Here is a 20329-nt window from a genome sequence, read left to right on the forward strand (position 1 = left end):
CAAACGACCCCTTTATACTCTACTCAAGATTTCCTCTCCAAAATCTGAAGGCAAATGGAGGCCGTGCAACCGAGTGGAGCTATATGGCACAGAAAACCCAACGCGGCCCACGGTGCAGCACACTGGAGCCGTCCTATCAATGCATTTGCACAGTTGCAGGATGAAATGATAAGACGCTCACTCTCCGCATTAAAGGGGTAGACACAGTGTATTGTTTTGTGGCGGCGTTCGTAGGGACAAACAATTCGCTGTAGAAACGGCCTACGAAGTCACTGCCACACTTTTAATAGTGGGCCGACCGGTCCGCTGGAACAGTGAACAGACAGATGAAACCCAAACACTCTGATTAAATAAAAGTCGGTACTTATCTTTATTAACGAAGATACAGAAACACAGTAGTGATCTCCGTGTCTACAGAGATCTGTCTAGTTCGAGTCGGAGCGGCTAGGTCAGCGTCGGCTGACGACAAACAACAAGCGGCGGGTCGATCTGGGGGGTGCAACAACCGTAGTAGGGTGCGATGACGACGGCCGTGGAGAAGCTCCGCAGGCGAAGGGCCGTCGCGTGGCGTGGTCCGGTACGACGACAGGAATGTGATGAGGGCCTGCTGACGAGAGTGCGTAGCACGAAGGCGGTCCATATGATCCTTGAATGTACGTACAAAACGTTCCGCTGCACCATTCGATTGAGGGTGGAACGGCGGAGTAAGAACATGGCGAATGCCATTGGCAGAACAAAAACTTTCAAATTCAGCAGAGGTAAATTGTGGACCATTTTCAGACACTAAAACTTCTGGAAGACCCTCAATACAAAAAATTGAAGTCAACGCCTGTATAGTTTGTGCAGACGTTGTAGACTGCATGGGCACAACAAACGGAAAATTACTAATTGCATCTATCACGATGAGCCAACGAGAATTCCAATATGGACCAGCGAAATCAATATGTACTCGCTGCCAGGGACCGGCAGGGCGTGCCCACTCAAAATAGCGTTGAGGCGGAGCAGCTTGGTGTTCGGCACACGTCGAACAATCTGTAGACATCTGCGTAATCTGCTTATCAATGCCGATCCATGTACAATGACGGCGGGCAAGCTGCTTGGTGCGGACCACTCCCCAATGACCTTGATGCAACAAGTCGAGGACCTTGGATTGGAGCACTTGGGGAACCACTACACGAAGCTGGTCATTCTCGGTGCGTAACAGCAAAACTCCGTGCGAAACAGACAACAGATGACGTTGCGGATAATAGCAACGAACCACAGGATCCGATATGTCCTTTGCCTTGGACGGCCAACCACGTTGAACAAAACTTAATAGTAAACTCAGATGAGGATCCGTAGCTGTCTCACGTGCCACCTGACGATAATCAATCGGAAAATCCCGGAGGGATTGATGCTCATCGGCGTCAATCTGATGGCAAGAGTCGTCAGAGGAATCGAAGACATCATCCGCAGCAATCGGCAATCTAGAAAGCGCGTCAGCGTTTGCATGCTGAGCTGTAGGGCGATACAGTATCTCATACTGGTATTGTGATAACAAAAGAGCCCAACGTTGTAGTCTCTGAGCTGTCCGCTGAGGAACTGGTTTAGACGGATGAAACAGTGACGTCAGGGACTTGTGATCTGTTACTAAATAGAATGGTCTACCATAGAGGTAGTGATGGAATTTTGTGACACCGAACACAATAGCCAACGCTTCCTTGTCCAATTGGCTATAATTACACTGAGCTTTGTTTAGCAATTTAGATGCGAACGCAATAGGACGTTCGGTGGTACCGACTCGGTGAGACAACACAGCACCGAGGCCGAAAGAAGAGGCATCACAAGCTAACACCAGAGGCTTGTTAGGGTCGTAATGGACCAGACAACGATCATTCAATAAAGCCTCTTTAAGCTGCTGAAAGGCTGATTGGCAATCAGCTGACCACACAAACGGAACATTCTTACGGCGGAGACGATGCAACGGTGCAGCAATCTGTGATGCATTAGGTGTAAACCTAATATAATATGTCAATTTGCCAAGAACTGCTTGCAATTCATGCAGATTGCGAGGGGCGGGCAAATCACGAATAGCTGCTAAATGTGACTGGGAGGGATGAATGCCTTGAGCATTAATAACATGTCCCAGATACTCCATCTCCGTAAGGAAAAATGAACATTTATCGATGTTGCAACGTAGGCCTGCCTGAGACAACACTGTAAACAAACACTCCAAATTACGGAAATGTTCAGCAGGCGTCCGACCGGACACAATAATATCGGCTAAATAGTTGCAACACGATGGCACATTAGCCAGAAGTTGTGACAAAAAACGCTGAAATACAGCTGGAGCTGACGCACAACCAAAAGGCAAACGCAGAAAACGGAACAACCCCAACGACGTGTTTATGTCAAAATACTGTTGTGATTGCTCGTCGAGGGGCAATTGCAAATATGCTTCACGGAGATCAATTTTGGAAAAGAAACGAGCTTCCCCTAACTTATCCATCAGCTCGTCCGGTCTAGGCAGAGGAAAAGAATCAATGACAGTCTGAGGATTAACTGTCGACTTAAAATCAGCACACAAACGTAACTTGCCAGACGGTTTCTTTATAATAACTAAGGGAGAAGCCCACTGGCTATGCTGAAACGGGTTGAATAACACCGTTGTTTTGCCAACGACGAAGTTCATCTGCTACAGGTGCCCGGAGGGCGTGAGGCACTGGACGAGCACGAAAAAATCGAGGCTGAGCATTATCTTTTAACGTAATATGAGCGGCAAAGTTCGCAGCACAACCTAGTTCGTCTTTAAATATGTCACTGTATTGTTTACACAAATCGGTTATGCTGTCTTGAGGAACAACAACAGAATTAATTTGCAACACATTGTCTTGGATAGACAGGCCAAACAAGTCAAAACAGTCTAATCCGAAAATGTTTACACTGTCTGTAGCGCGGAGCACTGTGAATGAAACTGTTTTTGTATTGCCACGAAATGTGGCTGGCACGCTACATACACCTAACACAGGAATTTGTTCCCCACTATAAGTAGCCAAAGAATGTTTTGCCGCTGAAAGTTTAGGGCGGCCGATAGCCGCATACGTAGCACTATTTATGAAAGTCACAGCCGCACCAGTGTCTAATTGAAAATTGAAGGTCTTATCCTGGATGCGTAGCTTCACAAATAGTTTATTACACTGTCTCTGGATCGGTGCAGTGGAGGCGGAAGACACAAAATCAGCGCGTTTAGCGCGTGTTCGCTGCTTACGACAACTCGTGGGTTGGGCGGGTGGAACAACAACTCCCGCTTCACTTGCAGTCTGTACATTACGCTTTACAGCGTTTGAATTACGCTTGGGTCGCATAGCAGAGGGCTGGGTTGGTGGCTTATTGCGAACAAGTTTATTACCCACACGAACCGTGGAAGAGTCTTTAAACGCGACCTTCTGGGCGGGCTGGCTTTGAAGAACATGAATATCCATGGGCTGGGCAGCACTAGAATTGTTCTTGCGTTTACGCATACAAACAGTCTGGATGTGTCCTTTCCTTTGACAAAAGTGACAAACCGCGTTTCTTAACGGGCAACGTTCACGAGGATGAGCAAGAACACACTTAGGGCAAGACTTAACTCTATCATTTTGCACACGCGGCTGACGAATGTGTTTAACATGACGCGGCCGGCTAGTGTTTACAGTCTGACTCTGCCGGTGGGGCCGCGGGCGTGACATAACTTGCTTAGCACAGGCAATTTGAGAAATACATGGCTGATCTAACTCACACTCAGCATAGTCAAAAGTATCTTGGGCTTCAATGATGTTCATCACAGTCTCTAATGACGGGTCAGGCAACTTTAAGATAGCAGCACGAACACGAGAATCTGCAATGTTTTGAGTAATAGCGTCTCGTAACATGACATCACTGTAGGAAGCTCCACACACACAATTAAATCGGCACTGACGGGTGAGGCCCCGTAAATTTGTTAACCACTGTTTATTAGATTGATGTGGCAGTTTCTTTAATCTGAAGAACTTGAATCTGGCTGCTGCCACATGAACTCACGACTCGAAATACTCAGCAAGCTTGTTAACAACAACGTCATAGTCTAAAGCTTCTGGCTTGGATTCCGGGAACAACTTACAAGGTAGTCGATAGACTTCCACGCCTGCAGTGGAAATTAAATAAAGCTGCCGCTCAGTACCCGTGATTTTGTAGACTGTCATGTGCGCCTGCAACTGCGCGAAATATTCTCGCCATTCTTCTCCTGATGCATCAAAAGCACGGAGAGGTGGTGCTGCCTGTGCTTGTTCCTTTTGTGTTGGAGGATTAGCCGCTTGTTTGGCGATTGCTTCCACCAAACTTTGTATTTGCTGACTCTGTAACAAGATCAACTGTTGTAATTCGGCAGACATAGTGAACACAAATTAAACCAGCCCCCAAAATTTTATCTCTATAACTAGTATAACAAGAAACAAGTTGAACCAGCCCTGCACACGAGTTCGGAAGTCCTCGTCGCCAGTTTTGTGGCGGCGTTCGTAGCGACAAACAATTCGCTGTAGAAACGACTTACGAAGTCACCGCCACACTTTTAATAGCGGGCCGACCGGTCCGCTGGAACAGTGAACAGAAAGATGAAAACCCAAACATTGATTAAATAAAAGTCGGTACTTATCTTTATTAACGAAGATACAGAAACAGTAGTGAATTCCGTGTCTACAGAAATCTGTCTAGTTCGAGTCGGAGCGGCTAGGTCAGCGTCGGCTGACGACAAACAACAACTCTGGTGCGATGAACACACAACTGACTAGCAAGTACACAATTCAGTGGCGAGTATACAACTGAGCGGCGAATACAGCACTGTCCTAGCGCTCGCGACTCCAGCGCTTAAGAAGCCAGAAGCCAGCGGTGGCGCGCGCAGACTTGCGGCGATTTCCTGTCTCGCTGGCGCTGCTTATGCGGACGGCGTCCGGACTTTGATGCTGCCAACCTTTTGGCAGCGGGCTCGGGTGGCATTACTGGCTAGGATATAACAGAAAATGTTTGCTATAGTAGATTATTAAGCATTAAATTGCACAGAATAAGATCATAAATTAAATTTCACACAGTCCCTGCAAAATTAAATAAGAAAATCTATCTTGAATTTAACATAAAATTTAAACTTACCAGTTAAGATTCTTTGGGCAGATTCTTCCCATATATAGGTATAAATCACACACCTTGGTTTTGTACTAGGCATAACAGAATTTCAAACTTCTGTACTACCATTCATGGATCAATTTGGTGGTAAAATAGAGGACAACAAATGTAAATTTGAAAAGTTAAATTCAGTAATTAAAGGTGGATATAAGTGCCCTTCATGTTGGAAGGCATTTGTGACATCAAATGAAGCACCTGTCGGTACGGTATTCCTCTCATGTTTTAAACTGATTATCCAGTTACATGTGAGTGGAAGACATTATAGATTACCCTCTTGCATTATAAGGGTCATAGACAATCCTAAAAAGTTTTAATCCTATGTTAAATTGGTAAACATATCAAACCCAGCATGCCAAATACTCAGTGACCAAAATGACATTGAAACAGAAGGTGACAGCGAGAAGGTCAAAATACTAAATTACTTCTTCCAAAATTGCATCACTGCAGAAAATTTCTGTGCAGTTCCTCTTTTCAGTTGTTGCACTAATGCTAAAATAGCATATATCAAAATGAGTGATTGTGAGATAGAAAAACAACTGAAAATACTCAAGAGAGGGGAAGGTAACTGGGCCTGATGTAATAACTTTACAATTCAACATAGTGTATGCAACAGCATGTTCTCTTCTTCTAGTAGCAGCAGCCTACCATAGGTCACTAGGGGAACAAAGTGTTCCAATGTTGTTATTGTGGTTTTCAGTCCAGAGACTGGTTTGATGCAGCTCTCCATGCTACTCTATCCTGAGCAAGCTTCTTCGTCTCCCAGTACCTACTGCAACCTACATCCTTCTGAATCTGTTTAGTGTATTCATCTCTTGGTCTCCCTCTATGATTTTTACCCTCCAATACTAAATTGGTGATCCCTTCATGCCTTAGAATATGCCCTACCAACCGATCGCTTCTTCTAGTTAACTTGTGCCACAAATTTCTATTCTCTCCAATTCTGTTCAATGCCTTCTCATTAGTTATGTGATCTACCCATCTAATCTTCAGCATTCTGCTGTAGCACCACATTTCTAAAGTATCTATTCTCTTCTTGTCTAAACTATTCATCGGCCACGTTTCACTTCCATACATGGCCACATTCCATACAAATACCTTCAGAAACGACTTCCTCATGCTTAAATCTGTATCCAATGTTAACAAATTTCTCTTCTTCAAAAATGCTTTCCTTGCCATTGCCAGTCTGCATTTTATATCCTCTCTACTTCGACCATCATCAGTTATTTTGCTCCCCAAATAGCAAAACTCATTTACTACTTTAAGCATCTCATTTCCTAATCTAATTCCTGCAGCATCACCCAATTTAATTTGACTACATTCCATTATCATCATTTTGCTTTAGTTGATGTTCATCTTATATCCACCTTTCAAGACTGTGTCCATTCTGTTCAGCTGTTCTTCGAGGTCCTTTGCTGCCTCTGACAGAATTACAATGTCATCGGCGATCCTCAAAGTTTTTATTTCTTCTCCAGGGACTTTAATTCCTACTCCAAATTTTTCTTTTGTTTCCTTTACTGCTTGCTCAATATACAGATTGAATAACATCAGGGATAGGCAAAAACCCTGTCTCACTCCCTTCCCAACCACTGCTTCCCTTTCATACCCCTCGACTCTAATAACTGCCATCTGGTTTCTGTACAAATTGTAAATAGCCTTTTGCTCCCTGTACTTTATCCCTGCCACCTTCAGAATTTGAAAGAGAGTATTCCAGTCAACATTGTCAAAAGCTTTCTCTAAGTCTACAAATGCTAGAAACGTACGTTTGTCTTTCCTTAATCTATTTTCTAAGATAAGTTGTAGGGTCAGTATTGCCACACGTATTCCAACATTTCTACAGAATCCAAACTGATCTTCCCTGAGGTCAGCTTCTACCAGTTTTTCCATTCGTCTGTAAAGAATTCATGTTAGTATTTTGCAGCCGTGGCTTATTAAACTGATAGGTTGGTAATTTTCACATCTGTCAACACCTGCTTTCTTTGGGATTGGAATTATAATGTTGTTCTTGAAGTCTGAGTGTATTTCACCTGTGTCATACATCTTGCTCACCAGATGGTAGAGTCATGTCAGGACTGGCTCTTCCAAGTCTGTCAGCAGTTCTAATGGAATGTTGTCTAATCCCAGGACCTTGTTTCGACTTAGGTCTTTCAGTGCCCTGTCAAACTCCTCATGCCATATCATATCTCCCATTTGATTTTCATCTACATTCTCTTCCATTTCTATGATATTGTCCACAAGAACATGGTACTTGTATAGACCCTCTATATACTCCTTCCTCCTTTCTGCTTTCCCTTCTTTGCTCATAACTGGGGTTCCATCTGAGCTCTTGATATTCATACAAGTGGTTCTCTTTTCTCCAAACGTCTCTTTAATTTTCCTGTAGGCAGTATCTATCTTACCCCTAGTGAGATAAGCCTCTACATCCTTACATTTGTCCTCTAGCCATCCCTGCTTAGCCATTTTGCACTTCCTGTCGATCTCATTTTTGAGACGTTTTTGCCTGCTTCATTTATTGAATTTTTGTATATTCTCATTTCATCAATTAAATTCAGTATCTCTTCTGTTACCCAAGGATTTCTATCAGCCCCCCTCTTTTTACCTACTTGATCCTCTGCTGCCTTCACTATTTCATCTTTTAAAGCTACCCATTCTTCTTCTACTGTATTTCTTCCCCCCCATTCTTGTCAATCATTCCCTAATTCTCTCCCTGAAGCTCTCTACAAGCTCTGGTTCTTTCAGTTTATCCAGGTCCCACCTCCTCCAATTCCCACCTTTTTGCTGTTTCTTCAGTTTTAATCTATAGTTCATAACCAATAGATTGTGGTCAGAGTCCTCATCTGCCCCCGGAAATGTCTTACAATTTAAAACCGTGTTGCTGAATCTCTGTCTTACCATTATATAATTTATTTGATACCTTTTAGTATCTCCAGGCCTCTTCCATGTGTTTCAAATGAACGTAAAAATGTCCAGGTCATTTACATTTTCAAGAAGCTTTAGCTAAAAAATGCACACAACTATGGGCCTACCCTGCTGATGTCAGTTCATTGTAGAATTTCAGAACACGTTTCAAGCTTGCCTATTATGACTTTTACAGGGACCAAAAATCTGTTCTGTAGCCATCAACATGAATTCTACAAATGTGTATCATGTGAAGCGCAGCTGACTCTGTTCATTCATGAGACACAGTAGACAGTTGATACTGATCATGTTGTTGTGGTATTCCTAGACTTCTAGAGGCTGTTAGGTACAACAATATTATGAAAAGGATATATTGCTACTCACCACAAATATGACACATTGAGTTGCAGACAGGTGCAATGAAAAGACTGTTGCACATTGGGCTTGTGGCCAAAGCCTTCTTGAGAAAAGAGAAAAAAACAAAACAAAGCACACCTCCTGCACACATAGCCTCTATCTGCGGCTGCTCTGGCAAGAACGGCCAGAGACAGTGGTCATGTGTACTTGAGATGTGCTTGCTTGTGTGACTGCATGTGTTTTCTTTTCTTTTCTGAAAAAGACTTTGGCCAAAAGCTCAGCGTGTAACAATGTTTTTGTTGAGCCTATCTGCAACTTAGCCTGTCATCTTAACAATGAGTAGCACACTTTGCTTTTCATAATATTGCTGATATTCCAATCTGGACTCTCCACTGTTAGGTCTTTCATACAGTTACTCACATCTTTAATTTTTTTTAAAAAGTGAGTGCACACAATATCAGATCAGCTTTGTGACTGAAATGTAAAGTTTGTAGGAAATGGAACACAACATTTCATTCTTAATGGAGTGAAATCTTCTGACATGAAAGTAACTTCAGTCATACTCCAAAGGAGTGATGCAGGACCAGCACTGTTCACAATACATAAACACTCTAGTTGATATTCATCAGTTTGTGGATGATACTGTTGTATGTAGAGAAGTCATAACTCTATAAAATTGTGGCAAAATTCAGGAAGAAGACTTGATCATGGTCAACATTTGGAGCAGGGACCAGCAGTTGACCTTCAACATAAACAGATGTAATACACTGCACATAAGTTGATGGAAAGACCCATTATTGTGTGATTACATGATTGTTCAGTACTCACTGGAAATGGTAACATACTTTAAGAATGTGGTAGTGAGCATACAGAGTGATCCAAAGTGGAACAGTCACATAAAACCAACTGTAGGAAAGGCAGATGCCAGTCTGAGATTCATTGGAAGAATCCACAGGAAGTGTGATCCACCCATGGAGGTGATATCATATGGAAGTAGCTTACAAAACCTTCATTTGGGCCGATTCTTGGGAATTGCTCATTAGTTTGGGACCCTAAACAGGATAAGTTGACAGAGAAGATCAAAAGAATAGCAGCACAATTCATTTAGTAAGTAGTCTTGTGCATCAATTTTGTGATTTACTTTAAAAATTCCAAGAGTATGCATTTCTAGAAGAGTCTAATAATACACTGATTCTTCCTACATACATATTGTGGAAAGACCATTAAGGAAAATTAGATTCAAAAACACATGGAGGCTTACCAACAGCTGTCATTCCCATGCACCATTTGTGACTGGAACAGAAAATGGAAGAAGTGACAGTGGTACACAGAACATCCTCCACCACACATTGGAAGGTGGTTTTTGGAGTATAGATATAGATATATTAGGTCGATGCATAAGCTTGTAGTGTTTCTTTTTCCCATAAGTTTAGTAGACACAACAGATACACATAACAGGGACTTCAGTCACTATATTATCCTTCACTATTTACAACAGTCTGCCACCCATGGGGTAACTTTTCAATTCTGTGTCTGTAGAAATCATGTGGTTTTGAGGCAAAGAACCTGTTGAGCCATGTTTGTAGTGCATTTTCATCCAGAAAGGAAGTTCTTTGAAGATTGTTTGATAGAAATCAGAAAAGGTGAAGATCTCAGGCATGAGATAAGGTGGGTGTGGAATGATTTCCCAGCCTGACTCCTGAATAGTGTTTTTGTCAGTCTAGCAGTATGTGGGCAAGTATTATCATGGAGTAGCATCATTTAATGCAGTCTTCCAGTTTTCCTGGTTGCATTTCTTTGATTGTGTCTGCAAGACATGTTACTTGTTGGCAATAAATGTCAGCATTGGTGGTTACATTTTAGGGAAGCAATCTGTAGTACACCGCACCATCAGTGTTCTAGCAGGTGCGTAATATTATCTTTCGTAGATGCATGCAGGTCATTGTATGGGGAACTGCTGCACTGTTTGAGCTGCACCATTCCTTTATTTTCGTTATGTTGGCATCAAGATAAAATTTCTTGTCACCTGTAGCGATACAGGATAAGAATGGTTGCTGTTGTTCATGAGCCAGTTGATGATGAGCAAGTAAAGATGCACATACGGCCACCTGCTAATCTTCATGATTTTGGCTTAGAGTATGCGGTACCCACACATGCGATTTTTGAACCTTCCTAATTACATGCAGATGTTGTATGATGGTGGAATCGCCACATTTAATCACATTTGCTGCTTCTCAATTACACTGACATTGGTCATTGTGGATAAATGCATTTCAATGACCTTATTCAAAACCTGAAGGTCCTCCTGAACATGGAGATTCACTAATGTGACGATCCTCCTTAAACAAGAAACCCATGTTCTTGCCATACTCTGTCCAGTGGCATTATACCCATACATGGCACAAATATTTCTGGCTGCCTCTGCTGCTGTCACCCCTATGTTGAATTCAACTGAAGAATATGTCAGAAATATTCCAATTTCTCCGCTTGGCACTCCATTTTCTAACATCCACAGCTCCACTCACTATCTTCAAATGACAAAATAATGATATGTAAACTCAGATAGCAATAGTCAACTACAAATAAAAAAATAACAGTCGATAAACAGACCCTTAGCAACCAGAATACTGACATGCAAAACAAAAAGGCTATGAATTTGTACACCAATCTAATAGATACAGATGTAGGTGTAAATGGAAGAGCATATGTATGAAGTTAGTCAGAAATATCAGTAATGATTGTCTGTTATAGGATCCCAGAAAATATTCTGATGGCATGATTAAAGAATAAAAATATTCTCCTTGAAACTCAGCTCAGCTCTAGGAAATATGATGTGTGTGTTGCAACTTTTGCTTTAACACAGTATCTCATAAACTGTAGATACAAGAGAAGGAAAAGATACCCTTCTAATGTACTTCTGAATTATAGTATATCTGACACCAAATGACACTCCTCACTGTTAGAAAACATACAAAAATGGTAGAGGACAGTCTTCCCAATGATTAGCTCCAACAAAATTGATAATGTTGGACAAAGTATCACCTGATGTAATAAATCGCCACTTGCCATGATTGTGGATAAATCAGAGATCATTTACTTGACTATAAAAGAAAAACTGGTAGCTTTTGAGTACAGTATTGGTGGTACATAGGCTGTCTGACTCTGATTAAATATCTAGGCATAATTCTGTTTAATGATAAGAAGTAGGAAGTATACATAGAACAAGTTCTAGTAAATGCAAATGAATGACTAGTATTTGTTGGGAGAATTCTGGGAGTTTGTAGTACAGCTGCAAATTAGGTTGCGAAAGAGACTTTTGTTTGAAAATCTTTGTGATCCTCTGCAGGTCTAATTAAAGAAGGTAATCAAAAGAATTCATGTTATTAAATTTTTAACTGACTGGTTGAATTAGAATTAGTGTTTTGTGAAGGTGCACGAGAATCTTACATAGAAATCTTTAGAAAGTAAGACAGTTATTTTGTATAATGCTATTATGCAAGTTTGAAGAATCAGTATTCAAAATAGACAAAACAATTCTTCTGTCTTCATTGGGGGCCTCATGTAAGTAACAAGACAATAGAAGAGAGATTAACATGCTTACAGAGGTCTTCAAACAATCATTCTTGCCCAACTGCATTCATTAGTGCAACATGTAAAGGAGAAGCAAATTAATATGAAGTGCGCTCCACAATGCCATCCATAGTCATTTCTGGAGTACTGGAGTAGATGTAGACTGGACAGGCCAAAAAAGGAATGGTGTTGATGTGATGTTAGGAAATGAGAACATAGATCCAGAAGTATGCAGATTCAAACAGTTTACTACTTTCATTAGGCAACAGCAATGATGGAAAATACACTCCTGGAAATTGAAATAAGAACACCGTGAATTCATTGTCCCAGGAAGGGGAAACTTTATTGACACATTCCTGGGGTCAGATACATCACATGATCACACTGACAGACCCACAGGCACATAGACACAGGCAACAGAGCATGCACAATGTCGGCACTAGTACAGTGTATATCCACCTTTCGCAGCAATGCAGGCTGCTATTCTCCCATGGAGACGATCGTAGAGATGCTGGATGTAGTCCTGTGGAACGGCTTGCCATGCCATTTCCACCTGGCGCCTCAGTTGGACCAGCGGGGGGGCTGGACGTGCAGACCGCGTGAGACGACGCTTCATCCAGTCCCAAACATGCTCAATGGGGGACAGATCCGGAGATCTTGCTGGCCAGGGTAGTTGACTTACACCTTCTAGAGCACGCTGGGTGGCACGGGATACATGCGGACGTGCATTGTCCTGTTGGAACAGCAAGTTCCCTTGCCGGTCTAGGAATGGTAGAACGATGGGTTCGATGACGGTTTGGATGTACCGTGCACTATTCAGTGTCCCCTCGACGATCACCAGTGGTGTACGGCCAGTGTAGGAGATCGCTCCTCACACCATGATGCCGGGTGTTGGCCCTGTGTGCCTCGGTCGTATGCAGTCCTGATTGTGGCGCTCACCTGCACGGCGCCAAACACGCATACGACCATCATTGGCACCAAGGCAGAAGCGACTCTCATCGCTGAAGACGACACGTCTCCATTCGTCCCTCCATTCACGCCTGTCGCGACACCACTGAAGGCGGGCTGCACGATGTTGGGGCGTGAGCGGAAGACGGCCTAACGGTGTGCGGGACCGTAGCCCAGCTTCATGGAGACGGTTGCGAATGGTCCTCGCCGATACCCCAGGAGCAACAGTGTCCCTAATTTGCTGGGAAGTGGCGGTGCGGTCCCCTACGGCACTGCGTAGGATCCTACGGTCTTGGCGTGCATCCGTACGTCGCTGCGGTCCGGTCCCAGATCGACGGGCACGTGCACCTTCCGCCGACCACTGGCGACAACATCGATGTACTGTGGAGACCTCACGCCCCACGTGTTGAGCAATTCGGCGGTACGTCCACCCGGCCTCCCGCATACCCACTATACGCCCTCGCTCAAAGTCCGTCAACTGCACATACGGTTCACGTCCACGCTGTCGCGGCATGCTACCAGTGTTAAAGATTGCGATGGAGCTCCGTATGCCACGGCAAACTGGCTGACACTGACGGCGGCGGTGCACAAATGCTGCGCAGCTAGCGCCATTCGACGGCCAATACCGCGGTTCCTGGTGTGTCCGCTTTGCCGTGCGTGTGATCATTGCTTGTACAGCCCTCTCGCAGTGTCCGGAGCAAGTATGGTGGGTCTGACACACCGGTGTCAATGTGTTCTTTTTTCCATTTCCAGGAGTGTATTTATAGTTTGTAGGAAGTGAAAAAACTACAGTTACTCCATCACACAGTTTGACATCTTAGAATACACATTTAAATATGGCTATCATCTCAGCAACAATCAGTAAAAGTCTTGCATCATTGCAATCAGATTTAAAATAGAATTTATGCAAGAATATGACCTGTTGCTAGCCAGCATGATTTAGTGTCATATGTTCACACAAACCTGTTATGTTTTTTACTTATCTTCTGTCTACAATTTAATTATGGTGCACTTAATTAATGGTAACTATGGTACTGTAGAGAGTCATTTCCTATCATTGGGAAACAAGAGGATGGAGTGAAGTCTAGCAATAATATCCAGCAGCCATTATCTTGGAGCAATTATGTCCATATCACACCACAATTCTGGTACTATGCTCAGTGATCTTAATTACTACAAGTTCCTGTGAACATAACTGTTTCTTCTCCAGCAAAGTAGATACGACTTTCTCACTGGCTCACCTCTAAGCAGCTTTGTCTGGACTGAACACATGAGCAAAGTAGCCCCTCTGCAGCTAGCCATTCAGCAGTCAGCTTGTGAATTTCCCAAAGAATTAGACAGGCAGTATCTTAAAAATGTTACTTGGATTAAGCTTTCAACTAAATCTATTGTGACTTCACAAAACAGCTGTTTGATACCATAGTAGTGGTTGTACAGGTCTGAAATAAACCTGATCTGCTTATCTGCATGACTTTTAATTACATATCATATGTCATAGTTTTCATGATTTTCTAATATCTTCTTAGTGATTGTTCAGTTCAGAGAAATATTTTGTGTGTGTGTGTGTGTGTGTGTGTGTGTGTGTGTGTGTATGTGTAATATGAAGTGTTGGGAGAAGAGCCAACACTGTGTTGCTAGAGGAGGCCGAAATGCACGCTTTTAATTACACGCAGACTGGCGTGAGGTCTGGAACAGGTCAGAGAAATAAGACTAGCAAAACAGGAGGTACTGGTAGAATACTTAACTTTAATCCATAAGGGGTGTACATCAGTCTGACGGTACATGCTTCAAGATAAATATCAAATGCTATGGCGCCTTGCTAGGTCGTAGCAAATGACATAGCTGAAAGCTATGCTAACTATCGTCTCGGCAAATGAGAGCGTATTTGTCAGTGAACCTTTCCTGGCAAAGTCGGCTGTACAACTGGGGCAAGTGCCAGGACGTCTCTCTAGACCTGCCGTGTGGTGGTGCTCGGTCTGCTATCACTGACAGTGGCGACACGCAGGTCCAACGTATACTAACGGACCGCGGCCGATTTAAAGGCTACCACCTAGCAAGTGTGGTGTCTGGCAGTGACACCACATAATAGGTACATGATGTATAAAAGGGCAGTCATTTGTTCTGGGCGATTCATGTGAAAAGGTTTCTTACTTGATTATGCGCACTCGATGGGAATTAACAGACTTTGAATGCAGAATGGTAATTGGAGCTAGACAAGCGGGACATTTCATTTTGGAAATCATTAGGGAATTCAATATTTAAAGATCTGCAGTGTAAACAGCGTGCTGAGAATACAAAATTTCAGGCAATACCAATCACCACAGACAATGCAGTGGCCAGAGGCCTTCACTTAATGACCAAGAGCAGTGACATTTGCATAGAGTTGTCAGTTGTAACAGACAAGCAACACTGAAGGAAATAACTGCAGAAATCAATGTGGAATGATATCCATTAGGACATGCAGCGAAATTTTGTGTTAACAGGCTGAGGCAGCAGATGACTGATGTGAGTACCTGTGCTTACAGCACACCTGCAGCACCTCTCCTGGGTTTGTGGCCATGTTAGGTGGACCCTAGATGACTGTAAAACTGTGGCCTGGCATGTTGAGTCCATGCCACATCAAGTTACTGCACTACGCCAAGCAAAAGGACATCCAGCAAAATATTAGGAGGTATCCCATGACTTTTGTCACCCAAATTTATAAAACTGAAAGCTTTTGCTGAATTATTAGGAACTTTACAGATACCCAGCAAGGTGATGCCATAGTTAACTTCTACTCACGTTTCAGAGGAGGAGGATTCAAATTCCTATCTGGAAACTTGTTTGTCGGTGAAGGCCTTAGTAAGACCAGCAAATCTGGCAGTGTCTGTCACTGTAGATGCATTGTTCATTGATAACTAGACTGTATTAGCAACATTTTAATGTGGAAGGGATGATAGCTATTAAAATGGAGGGGCTATTGATCGTAGGTAGCCATTACATGGACAGTGGCTGTTCTGGATGCACTGATGAGGTGAAATGGCTAGGGGAGCTGCTGTTGAGCCTGTGCAGGTATGAGCATGGTGTGTCTTGGCTCAGTGTCCACATCATGAACATATCATCAATGAAGATGAAACAGACAAGAGGGTTCTCCCCTGAGGGCTCACAACTCTTATTGTGAATACTCGATGATGAGCATGGGCCCTCAGCCCATGCAGTAGTGCTTCTTTTTCCATACTGCAAGCCTGTCCTGTTATTAATTCCATGCTGTTGTCTCTTTCTTTTCTAGTCCAGGGAATTTGTATGCATGGAAGAAAGAAACTGCAAACCCTCTTAAGTCATCCTCTCATCTACATATTGGAACCCTGCTGATCAAGACAGTGGAGTTCACATGCAAAAAATTGTTGATGCTCCTCTGTGGATACCTCATCTGTGTAGAGCATATTGCACAGTGAATTACACACATGGACTTATTACCACCCTACTGCTTGATGGCATGATCATGGGTGATATCTGTAGTTACCTTTCTGATCCGGGCATAAAAGCTGTCCATCAAGTTTAGAAGAGGATAGAAACTGACTCGGAGCCTGCCTGTACCCTATTCCTTACATTTTGTTGTATGGACTCTGACTAAAGATAGAGGTAGCATGTAATACCATCAACATAAGATGCTGTATATGAAACCTGATGCATTGCTACCAGTGTCAACACTAAAGACAGACTTACATGTCCTATAAAAATACAGCCATATACATAAATTGTTATAGAAATGCACTTGAGGGAGATTGCACATCCTCTCCCCACTGAATTAAATACACAGGACATGATGCGACTTCATCCTTCATAAGCAGGCTATACAGGAGATCTGGATGAGAGAAAGGTTTCACTTACTGTTGCCCAGAAAATATTGTCGTCCAAAAGCCTTATGTACAATTATCTGGCAATTACAGCACTATTGTAACTGCACCATGATCAATAAAGGGTGTGGCCACACAGATCTGTGATCTGCAACTCAACATCACACTTGCAGAATCCTTGAACACTAAAGCAACATCCTCATCTACTACCTATGTATTTTCATAATATCACAGGAAGTCTCTTGCAGCTCATATGGAGAGAATGGTCCTGAGAATATTTGCTGCTTACCTCTGGTCAGCAAATGTCTGGCTCCTCATCCATCAAATGCAAAGCAACTAAGAAGACAAATGAAGGGTAAGGTCTTCCCCTTTCACAACTTGGAGACCCTCCTCCAACATCAACACCATGCAAAGACATTGCTCTGACCAACTCCACTTTACCAGTGTGGATTGCCAGCCAATCCTCTACATCAGAGACAGCTGACTGACCAGGGGAGGAAACTCCTACCTCAGAAGAAATAATGGAGTAGGATCTTCCTGCTTCTGAACCCTAAAGTTCAATGTGTATGGAACAAGATACTTTGAAACTGCCAAGATGATCATCCCTAACGTAACTTCCATATCTCATCCTTAAATATGGCTATCCTTCAATGTAACGTTCAGGGCATCAGGTTGCATAGGACAGACCTGCAGTTCTACCATGTTCACAATCCCCAGCTGTTATTTGCCTGTGAGAAACAAAAATACAGCCTCAAGACTGCTTCAATCTTCCACACTTTACCCCAGTATGTTACAATCTTCCTCTCAGGAGGGCAGTCCAGCTCTGTGTGGTGTAATGATGCTCATCCAGTTGGATGTCCATAGCCATATCATTCTGTAGAACATGTAATTGCAAGTTGTTGCTGTTTGTATCTCCCTTCATTGGTGTTACATTTTCTCTTTGCAACACCTACATTTGCCCATCATTTATTCTCACAAGGGCATATATACTACAACTTATCACCAAGCTCTCAACAATTTTCTGGCTGCTCTGTGACCTACCATCCTATATAGGACCCTCTCAGAACCTGTGGAAGGATGCACACTCATGACAGATATTCTGAATCAGTTTAATATTATTTCCTTCAACATAGTCGAATCCACATTTCTTTCAAATTTGACACATTCATTATCACACTTGGACCTCTCCTTCTGCAGAACACAGCTTTCTTATGTTCTTTTCCTCTAAACAAACTATCCGTAAGAATTTTTGTTGGCAAAAGGAATTTCTCTTATCATACTTACATCTTGGTACCACTGCACCCCTTTTCATTGAAACCATGAAATGGTTGGTGTTAACAGCTGACAGAAAACTATGTTGGTGCTCTCTTAAGTCCTGTTTGGCATCTCACTCTGTCCAATTTCTGCATGTTGTGCTGTTTCCAAGAGGCACGTCATGGGGAGTGGACCAGACTGTTCTTCATTTGTATCAATCCTTAGTCTGATCGAAGCTGGACTATGGATGGATCTTACATTCATCTGCATGACCATTCATTTTATGCAGCCTTAACATGATTCATCACTGCAGAATCCACTTGGTTACTGGTGTGTTCCCCACCAGTTCAGTCATGAGCCTCTATCCAGGAGCAGCCAAATTACCACTGTCATTCTGATATGATGTCCTCTGCAAATATACTTGCCAATTCTCCTTGGTGTCCACCTATCCATCTTACGCTTCCCTCATTAATGACTCCCTTGACTGGCAATATGACACTAGCTCTACTCCCTTGTTGCCTCCGAGATTTCACTTTTATATCATTCAAAAGTTCCATCTTGCATTATGTGCTATGTTTCTGTAAGGTAAGAGTCTTTCCTCTCCTTGGCTCCATGCAGAGGTCTGTGCCCATCTTGAACTTACTTCAATACTAAAGAACGCTACCCTGGCTACAGTAATTTGTTTTACATTTCTGGACCTTTGTATGTAGTTCTGGGAGGCCACCTTCATTTACACCAATGGCCTTAAGGATGATCATGGTATGGGATGCTCTTTCGTTATGGGTAAAGAAGTTTTCAGATATTGTCTTTTAGATCTGTGTTTAATTTTTACTACAGAGCTGTTTACCCTTTATCAGGCCATCTTGTACATTCATGGACATGGAATCTCTGAGTCTGTTACATGCTCTGATTCCTTGGTGCTCTCCAGAGCCTTAGTGTGATGTACACACATCTCCCTTTAGTAGAGTGGATCCATGAATGCCTTCACTTACTGATGCTGGCACTAATGTATCTCTTACATGGGTCCCTGGACACAGGTCAGGAAATGAGGCGGCTCCTGCTGCTACTAGGCTGCAAATCTACCACCAGGCTTTCTAGCAGTTCTGTCCCTGTGGATGATCTCAGCATTGCTATATGTAGGAACATTTTATCCCTCTTGCACATACAGTGCTCATTTCTGTGGGGGAGCTAGACTATATATAGGGCTCTGTCTTTCTCAGTCGTCATCATCTGTTATGCAGTGATCCTGCACCTCTTTGCTCTCACTCTAATAAAACACTGATGGCACCCTGCTTTCTAACCCAACATCATTTTTTTAACCCCTTACACTTTAATGTGTGTTTGCCATCTGAGCTATACAAGGTTATAGCAGATACAGCACAGGCTCTAGAATGTATTCTACTCTTTACTTACTGTAGCAGCTTGATAAAGGAGATTTAATTTTTTGATCATGAACACAGGTTGATCTAGAAACTCTCATCAAATGGCCTGTTAAAGAAGGAATGTCATTGTAATTGTTCATTTTACCTTTCTACCATGTTCGTTGCTTTTTAACTAGCATCCCATGTTAAATGTCATTCTCCATTATAGTTTTCTCATCCTACTAATGTCATTTAGGCTCCTATGTGTCAACTGACTGCCAGAACCATGGAGTTGTGTGTGTGTGTGTGTGTGTGTGTGTGTGTGTGTGTGTGTGTGTGTGTGTTACATTGATCAGTCTCACAGAAACTGTTACAATGTGGAATGTGTCAACTGCATAAGAAATGAGAAATGCACACATGAATCAAAGGTTCTTTTTACACTTCTGGCCATTAAAATTGCTACACCAAGAAATGCAGATGATAAACGGGTATCCATTGGACAAATGTAATAGAACTGACATGTGAGTACATTTTCACGCAGTTTGGGTGCATAGATCCTCAGAAATCAGTACCCAGAACATCCACCTCTGGCCATAATAATGGCCTTGATATGCCTGGGCATTGAGTCAAACAGAGTTTGGATGGCGTGTACAGGTATAGCTGCCCATGCAGCTTCAACACGATACCACAGTTCATCAAGAGTAGTGACTGGCATATCGTGACGAGCCAGTTGCTCGGCCACCATTGACCAGACATTTTCAATTGGTGAGAGATCTGGAGAATGTGCTGGCCAGGGCAGCAGTCGAACATTTTCTGTATCCAGAAAGGACCGTACAGGACTTGCAACATGCGGTCATGCATTATCCCATTGAAATGTAGAGTTTCACAGGCATTGAATTAAGGGTAGAGCCATGGGTTGTAACACATCTGAAATGT

The sequence above is a fragment of the Schistocerca serialis genome, chromosome 3, assembly GCF_023864345.2.
Source record: "Schistocerca serialis cubense isolate TAMUIC-IGC-003099 chromosome 3, iqSchSeri2.2, whole genome shotgun sequence".
In the NCBI taxonomy this organism is placed as follows: Eukaryota; Metazoa; Arthropoda; class Insecta; order Orthoptera; family Acrididae; genus Schistocerca; species Schistocerca serialis.